This window comes from Schistocerca cancellata, chromosome 4 (genome assembly GCF_023864275.1).
Source record: "Schistocerca cancellata isolate TAMUIC-IGC-003103 chromosome 4, iqSchCanc2.1, whole genome shotgun sequence".
Taxonomy (NCBI): domain Eukaryota; kingdom Metazoa; phylum Arthropoda; class Insecta; order Orthoptera; family Acrididae; genus Schistocerca; species Schistocerca cancellata.
The window spans coordinates 878,068,995-878,078,387 of NC_064629.1; the positions used below are offsets into that span (position 1 = coordinate 878,068,995).

The window sequence follows — 9,393 nt, forward strand, 5'->3', positions numbered from 1 at the left end:
TTCAACGCTTTTAAACTCTTTGTGCTGAACCGTACGTGCTAGATGGTCAGCATATCCAAATTTCTTTGCGCTGCTTTCAGGTATGTCGCAAATATAAAGGTTGAAAAGTATAGGGTATAATACTGACCAATGAGGTTATCCATTACTTTATTTCCTTTCTTTGCTTGCTGTTGTGGTAAAAAAATGACGGCGAGACAGGAGTTCATTCGGAGATAATTGGCAGACGTTTTTTCTGGCAGCATTCGTACGTAGAACGAGAAATGGAATGAAGGAACAGGGTAAACCAAGTACTCTAGGCCATCCACCGAAAGGTGGTTTGTAGAGCATATATTTAGATGCAGGCAGAATTTTAGTTTCGCCAACGGTCTTGCCGCAGTGGTAACACCGGTTCCCATCAGATTACCGAAGTTAAGCGCTGTCGGGCTGGGCTAGCACTTGTATGGGTGACCATCCGGACTGCCTAGTGCTGTTGGCAAGCGGCGTGCACTCAGCCCTTGTGATGCAAACTGAGGAGCTACTTGACTGACAAGTAGCGGTTCCGGTCTCGGAAACTGTCATACGGCCGGGAGAGCGATGTGCTGACCACAAGCCGGCCGGTGTGGCCGAGCGGTTCTAGGCGCTTCAGTCTGGGAACAGCGCAACCGCTACGGTCGCAGGTTCGAATCCTGCCTCAGGCAAGGATGACCTCAGATGTTAAGTCCCACAGTGCTCAGAGCCATTTGAACCTTTTTTTTTCTTTTTTGCTGACCACATGCCTCTCCATATCCGCATCCAATGACGCCTGTGAGCTGAGGATGACACGGTGGCCGGTCGGTACCGTTGGGAGTTCAGGGCTTGTTCTGGATGAGTTTAGTTTTAGTTTTAGTTTCAGTGAAAAAGTGAAAACGAAAGTACTTGTGGATTGGAGGATAGTGAAATAGCAATAGGTTGTCTTCCATGCTCAAATTCCTTTCGTCACTGCTACAGTGAAGTGACGCAGTCACTGTCGCCATCGGGAAGATTGGACACGATATTCCAATCCGGCTAAGCAGATGTATGTTTACAGGTAACCATCCAAAAATATTACACCCTGCTCCGTTATAAATGTAAATGAAGTTTTTTGAGCATAGCTACCAGTAACACATGTTGGAAACACCCATCATTCAAAAGTAAACATGGTTGTACTGATGACCGTAATGCGTTAAAGAATGGTTCAAGGAAACCCCGTAGATTCTGTGTTTCGTCACATTCCACACACTTTCGGGACAGTATCGTACCAGTGTCTTCCGAAGGAAACATATTCATTTACACCCCGCAAAACACACACACACACACACACACTCTAACATTCTGCGTGGTGTCTGTCTGTTCTATATCGTGTCCCCCTACCACTTTCGCGCAACGACGCTCTGAGCGTGTTTTTTAGGGAATTGACTAGTTTGAACCTGGGACCTGTTGCTGGTAAGGAGACGCCAAACCACACATGACATGTAGAGTCCAGAAGAGTTCAGTGAGACTAGCGATGATATAACCAAATACTTAATGATTTCAGCGTCAGCTCCACTGCACTTCCTGTAAAAGAATCTTAATTCTAACTAAATTTAGTGGAAGGGGTTCAAGGCTTTCCTATTTTTAGTTAGCTGGTAAAATAACGTCGAAAAAGCAGTTAAGTTTACCATTGGAAATTTTATTCTACTCACAAAACATTGTTTATAAATTGCACTATTGATAAAAGGAAATGTTTTAATACGGGATGGTAAAAACCAACTGCGTTCAACAAAAATGTTAACAAACATTCCCTGAATGGGTTTCCAAGTTCTACAATGGATCGAAGGATGACCTGTGCCATATGACATCTATAATCTAGGTTTAAATTAAGTTTCACAAAAGAGAAAACTATCAAAATGGTCTACAGTGACCCTCAATTATTTTTTATTACTTATCTAACTTGTCGTAAATTACAGTGGCTGATGTGACTTCTCAATAACTATATAACAGAAAAATCATTGCGTTTCAGATTTTTACTTCAAGTGGCAAATGTGAACACGATGAGCTTTAATTGACGATCGACACTAGTATTACGCAAAAAGGGGGTGTAACAGATGAGACTTCTGCAGTTCTGAGTGAAGCCGTCTCGGAAGCAACTCTCTCCTAACTTCTCCTTACTACAATTTACCGAAGTTGGTTAAAAAAAACTATCTGGCTGTGTTTTCATCTGACCAATCAGGGTCTCAATGTTAACCTTAAGCTCCGCCTACAAAAATTCTGTCTATCCAATGAGAAACGTTATACTTTTCGTGGTGGGGCAATGTTTTTAAAGTTTGCAACGTAACAGAGACGCGAAAAAGTCTCACGCTAAGAACTTGCGGGTGGTGTGGCCCTTTTTGTGTTATCATAAGATCTATACCGTTCTTCTGGAGGGCTCTATCTTTTAACATGGGCTGGGGGGTGGTACTGACGTAACAGAGACGCGAAAAAGTCTCACGCTAAAAACTTGCGGGTGGTGTGGCCCTTTTTGTGTTATCGTAAGATCTATACTGTTCTTCTGGAGGGCTCTAGCTTTTAACATGGGCTGGGGGGTGGTCCTGACGTAACAGAGACGCGAAAAAGTCTCACGCTAAAACTTGCAGCTGTGGTGGTCCTAGTGGTTAGCTGGCGACGTGGGTGTTCAGTCCGTCCCTTATCGTAGGGCCTTCTAGCTTAACACGGTTCTGCTCTCGGCTTCTGTTCTCGTTTCTCCCCTCGGAACTGCGTCTGTCTCACGGTGGGAAGGTATGACATGCATTTAGACATTCTTGTGTTAGTCCGTGGTATTCCATTTGCTCACTCATTACTCGTATTACTTTGGTTAATTTAATGTCACGATTTATTCGGAGCTATGTGACATACTATTGGATTTGCTTATCATGACAGGGTTTTCATGGAAGGTGTTGGATTTGCCTGACACCTTACAACACACATGCATACAAATCCGTGGTATATTATCATGATAGTCTATATGCGTAGAAAAACAGACTGACGATTTCATATTCATTTAACACGGAAGATGTTTGTGTTGGCTGTCAACTTCTGCAGCTATTAACACCGCCTCTAACTACTTTCGTAATTGCTATCAGTTTGCCAAGTTTTTAACTGTGAAGTTTCCCTGGGCGCGAATAATCGACGTCGTTAATAGTTCTGCTCGGCGTTAGCACATCTTCGTGTGTTCATCGTTGTTTGCAAAATAGGCTGAAAAATTTATTTCTGGTCGATTGTGCAATTGAAGTCGCTAGCTGTCAAAATTCAACGTGAAAATTGCTTTTAATGAGTTAATATTCTGCAGAAGCGTTCTTACTGATCGAAATGTACCACCTGGCGGAAAACAGTCTAACGTGTTTTGCACATAATTGCGAGGGGGTAGTGTGTACCATCGCAGCAAACGCAACGCAAACACTTATCGCCCGGAAAACGTCAATCATCTGAGTAAAAAGGAAAACAAATGTACGCTACTGGATATTATGCGACATTTGCGACAGAAATAACAACTACTGGAGCTTACGTTGAGGGGACAACTCACGGACAACTCATACCGAAAATTCGGAATGACATTTCTGGATTATTATCCCTATTTATGTCCGACGTAAATTCGTTGCTTCTCACTCGGCTACATGTTTCAGGTTACGATGTGGTTCCTGAGCGATGTTTTTCATTATAAAACATTTAAGGTAACAGTGTTAGAATGCGGAATGGACTCTCTCTTGAGCTCAACGACCATGTGTCTTTATCACTGACGAACGCGGCAGTTTTAATTGAGACTAAAATTTTTCACGAAATTTAAAAGTAGCTTTTGGACGCAAAAGTCGATATAGAAATATTGACTTCACAGACTAGTTTCAAATCTATAGCACCACCTAAATGAAGGTGCGCAAATAACTGTCCGTTAATAACTATTAGATGATTATCATGAATGTTCAGTGTCTTAAATATGACTGCAATGTTTATAGGGTCAATAATTGTGTATTAACATTTTGGAACGAAACGTTCGTAAGGCTCGTACCCACTACAGCTTTTTACATCCCATCGTCTAGATGACTTTGAAGCGTGCGACTTGCGGCGAACAGTCGTAGAAAAAGTGCGAGTCGATTACAGTTCATCAGTGTGTGTGTGTATGTGGAACAGCGTTTTTACGGGGAGGTGAAACTAATAGTGCATATATGGTGTTCAACCAAGTGAAATTTGGTGTGGTTGTAGTACTTATGGTGCGAAGTTGTCCCTCAAAGTTAGTGGTGTGGAATGCAACATTTTCTGATCATAATGTAAAATGGAATTTTGAGCCATGGCTACTTCAAGAACAATAGCACCAACTGGCAGCGTAGTGCACTAAATATTATTCCATTAGCCTTGAAACGTGAACAACTTAACAAATACTAACAACCAAAACTCTGCGATGTCACTGAAACACCTTCAATGATTAAGGCAAGAACATTTTAGTAAATTTATTTGTGCTTACAATCGTCTCACTTTTTAATAAACGTAGGTATTCAAAAGGCTTCGTAAATTATTTTTCCAGTTGTTGCATACTGTATCCCGTTTCCGGTCATATATTTCATAAAAAAGATTTCTACGTAAATTTATTCGATTTAAACCATCGTAACAGGATCAAAATTTTACGACAAGCTTGTTTGACGGAAGTTCTAATTACCTGTATTCCAGTGTAAAGGTATATTATTTTCTCATTTACTCACAGTGGTTGCTTTACTAATTTGCTCGTAACATACTGCTTCAAAGTCAAGTCACAGTTTTTCAGTAACTGATTTCGGTAGTCATGTAATTCTCGAATTTTTTATTGGGTAGCCATTGTGCTGTGTAGTACTTTCACAGTTTTCATCCATCTTGTCTCTAAGTAAAAGTCAGTTTGATATAAGACAATTAATTTCATTTCAGTAAAAGTAATTCTGATACATAAAAATTAAACTGCTCCGTCAAAGCTGGCTACAGAAATATTCGTAGAACAAAATTTTTTGCAGGGAATTGTTATACGGTAAGAAATAACAGCTCTCTTCGAGTCTACAAACTGCATGCTGCTGTGCTGAGGATTAAACTAAGTTGTGAGGAATACACCACAAGTAGGAAGTGTAGTTTATATATGTTTCAAGTTTATAAATCGGACCACGTATCCTCATAACGCTTCGGCAAAGACGTCATTGAGATTCCACGTGGTCAAAAATATTTAGAATAAATTCAGTAAAGTGTCTTAAAAAGTGCAGACTAAACGCTAATAATTGCGGAAGGGTAAAGCGTTAGCGATACTGGAAACAGTGTGTGTCACGAACGGAGGGCCATAGACTCGGGTTCCCAGGTGGATGCCGTGTTTCTTGACTTCCGCAAGGCGTTCGATACAGTTCCCCACAGTCGTTTGATGAACAAAGTAAGAGCATATGGACTATCAAACCAATTGTGTGATTGGATTGAAGAGTTCCTAGATAACAGAACGCAGCATGTCATTCTCAATGGAGAGAAGTCTTCCGAAGTAAGAGTGATTTCGGGTGTGCCGCAGGGGAGTGTCATAGGACCGTTGCTATTCACAATATACATAAATGACCTTGTGGATGACATCGGAAGTTCACTGAGGCTTTTTGCAGATGATGCTGTGGTGTATCGAGAGGTTGTAACAATGGAAAATTGTACTGAAATGCAGGAGGATCTGCAGCGAATTGACGCATGGTGCAGGGAATGGCAATTCAATCTCAATGTAGAAAAGTGTAATGTGCTGCGAATACATAGAAAGATAGATCCTTTATCATTTAGCTACAAAATAGCAGGTCAGCAACTGGAAGCAGTTAATTCCATAAATTATCTGGGAGTACGCATTAGGAGTGATTTAAAATGGAATGATCATATAAAGTTGATCGTCGGTAAAGATGATGCCAGACTGAGATTCATTGGAAGAATCCTAAAGAAATGCAATTCGAAAACAAAGGAAGTAGGTTACAGTATACTTGTTCGCCCACTGCTTGAATACTGCTCAGCAGTGTGGAATCCGTACCAGATGGGGTTGATGGAGGAGATAGAGAGGATCCAACAGAGAGCAGCGCGCTTCGTTACAGGATCATTTAGTAATCGCGAAAGCGTTACGGAGATGATAGATAAACTCCAGTGGAAGACTCTGCAGGAGAGACGCTCAGTAGCTCGGTACGGGCTTTTGTTAAAGTTTCGAGAACATACCTTCACCGAAGAGTCAAGCAGTATATTGCTCCCTCCTACGTATATCTCGCGAAGAGACCATGAGGATAAAATCAGAGAGATTAGAGCCCACACAGAAGCATACCGACAATCCTTCTTTCCACGAACAATACGAGACTGGAATAGAAGGGAGAACCAATAGAGGTACTCAGGGTACCCTCCGCCACACACCGTCAGGTGGCTTGGGGAGTATGGATGTAGATGTAGATGTAGATGCAGCGTGCGTTCCACTGACCCTAAACCGCTGTCAATTACGACTTCAGTGGTGTCAAGCAAAAGCTCAGTGGAGGGCACGATGAAGGTCTGTTACATTTTCTGATGAAAGCTGGTCCTGCCTCGGTGGCAGTTATGGCCATGTGCTGTTTAGAAGGAGGCCAGATGAGGGTCTGCAATCAACCTCTCTGCGTGCAAGTCACACTCAACCTACACATGGACTTATAGTTAGTTAGTTGGTTAGTCTGAGGTGCGATTTTGTATGACAGCTGGAGCACTTTCAAGGTTATCCCACCCACCCTGACTGCAAATTTGTACATCAGTTTGGTAACTCAACCCGTTGTGCTGTCATAGATGAGCAGTATTTCAGAAGGTGTTTTGCAAAACGATAACGCTCGCCAACATACTGCCATTGTAACTCAACGTGCACTATGGTCTGTCGGCATGTTGCTCTGGCCTGCTCGATCACCTGACCAAGCTTATACGGGACACCATTGGACGACAATACCAGTATCATCCACAACCAGCATTAACCGTCCCTGTATTGACCAACCAAGAGCAACAGGCATGGAGCTCCATTCTTCAAATTGTAATCCAACACCCGTAAAACCCAATGGATGCACGTTTGTATGCTCGCATTCGACTTTTTGGCGGTGACACCGCTTATTAATGTACCAGCACTTCACTTCTGCAATGTCTTACGACGCCCTTACATTAAACTGTTAGCTTGCGACGTTAATCACTTAAACATGTTACCTAGACAAATGTATTCCCGAAATTTCATTACTCTACATTAATTATTTTTGGTGTTGCGATTTTTTTCCGTCAGTGTATATTCTGCTGATGTAAAGATCCATTCGTCTTGAATCGTTATTGTTAAGTCACATCAGTTTAATGAAACCAAACATATTGATACGCCTGAGATGGTATCAGTCTTATTACCTACTGTTTCTGTTTGTCCCAGCTCTCATCTTGTTTTCTAGTCAGTAATAGGCACCGGTACATAAAGTTAATCTTTGGAGGAAAGCACACAGAATAGACTTTCTTGTCTGTAGATATGTACAGCGGAATATACTGTCCAAGGAAACTTCTTGACCAATTTATTCTCAGAGGATGTTAGATCTCGAAAGGAAGGAAAGTAATAACATTACGTTTTAACGCCTTGTCGACGACGAGGTCTTTAGAACAAACTTGGCCTCTAATTCAGATCTATATAATCGTGATCGCTGATCTTACCAACTGAACTATCCAGGTACGGCTGATAGCAGACCCATAGGTTCAGTCTACTAAACATTCTCCCCTGCTTCCCAAACTTCACAGAGTCTGTACCAAAAGCCATGCTGCACTAGAAAAAGTCGAGAACAGGATATTGCAGACAGTGATTAAGGCACAATTTCTGTAAAGCTGCCAATGTAACTCTTTACATCCGAAAAGCTCAGCTGGTAGGAAAACTACCCACTAAAGGCTGGGTTCTGCTGCCAGTTTCGACCCGCCACACGTTTTTAGTCGATCAGGAAGTTTCAGCCACAGAAGTGTTGGTGCCTTTTGTGTAGTATATTACGAAAAACGGTAGGCTGTAGAAGCGGAGGTGGGCCAAGCCAGTTTCGAGTCCTTGTTTTAGGCGGGCGACAAGTGGCCTGGAGTACATGGCAGGTGGGGTGCGGTTTTAGTTGTCCATTCATGCTTACTGAGGCAAATTCCGTCCATATTCACACCATTCCTACTTCAGATACACAACTTAAACCATATTTTGAAGTGAAATCGTTGGTTCAGTATAAAATACTAATGGTAATCGATGACCCACTCCAAAGATGCAACAAGGGACACCCTCGGCAGAGAGGAACATTCACCACTGCTCTAAAACAATTTTTGGTGTGTTTTCTCGAAACATCAAAGAAATACGAACTTATAAATTGTTTCTTTTGTCTACGTCATTTGTACTGTACTTTCACCAAATATTTTCGAGGTTCCTATAAATTTTTTGTACACGGATAAGAAAAATGGTAATGACGACTGCCCACCACGAGATTAAATGCCACCTGTTGACGCTGTGGACACATGACGTGGTAAGGAAAGTGTACATCTACATCTACATCTACATTTATACTCCGCAAGTCACCCAACGGTGTGTGGTGGAGGGCACTTTACGTGCCACTGTCATTACCTCCCTTTCCTGTTCCAGTCGCGTATGGTTCGCGGGAAGAACGACTGCCGGAAAGCCTCCGTGCTCGCTCGAATCTCTCTAATTTTACATTCGTGATCTCCTCGGGAGGCATAAGTAGGGAGAAGCAATATATTCGATACCTCATCCAGAAACGCACTCTCTCGAAACCTGGACAGCAAGCTACACCGCGATACAGAGCGCCTCTCTTGCAGAGTCTGCCACTTGAGTTTGCGAAACATCTCCGTAACGCTATCACGCTTACCAAATAACCCTGTGACGAAACGCGCCGCTCTTCTTCGGATCTTCTCTATCTCCTCTGTCAATCCGACCTGGTACGGATCCCACACTGATGAGCAATACTCAAGTATAGGTCGAATGAGTGTTTTGTAAGCCACCTCCTTTGTTGATGGACTACATTTTCTAAGGACTCTCCCAATGAATCTCAACCTGGCACCCGCCTTACCAACAATTAATTTTATATGATCATTCCACATCAAATCGTTCCACACGCATACTCCCAGCTATTTTACAGAAGTAACTACTACCAGTGTTTGTTCCGCTATGATATAATCATACAATAAAGGATCCTTCTTTCTATGTATTCGCAATACGTCACATTTGTCTATGTTAAGGGTCAGTTGCCACTCCCTGCACCAAGTGCCTATCCGCTGCAGATCTTCCTGCATTTCGCTGCTGTAGAAGCGGATCAGGGACGAGTGAATCATTCTGGAACAAGTAAGTGTTACAAGTGTGGTTTCCACTGGAATTAGCTACTATGACAAATGGCAGATTTTTGTGGCTCGACGTCTGGGAAC

At 42.3% G+C, this 9,393-nt stretch overlaps 1 pseudogene; it reads left to right on the plus strand.

Annotated features, from left to right (window-relative positions):
• The first annotated feature begins 357 nt into the window (after window positions 1–357).
• Window positions 358–475, plus strand: LOC126185456 (5S ribosomal RNA; annotated as a pseudogene).
• The last annotated feature ends 8,918 nt before the right edge of the window (window positions 476–9,393 follow it).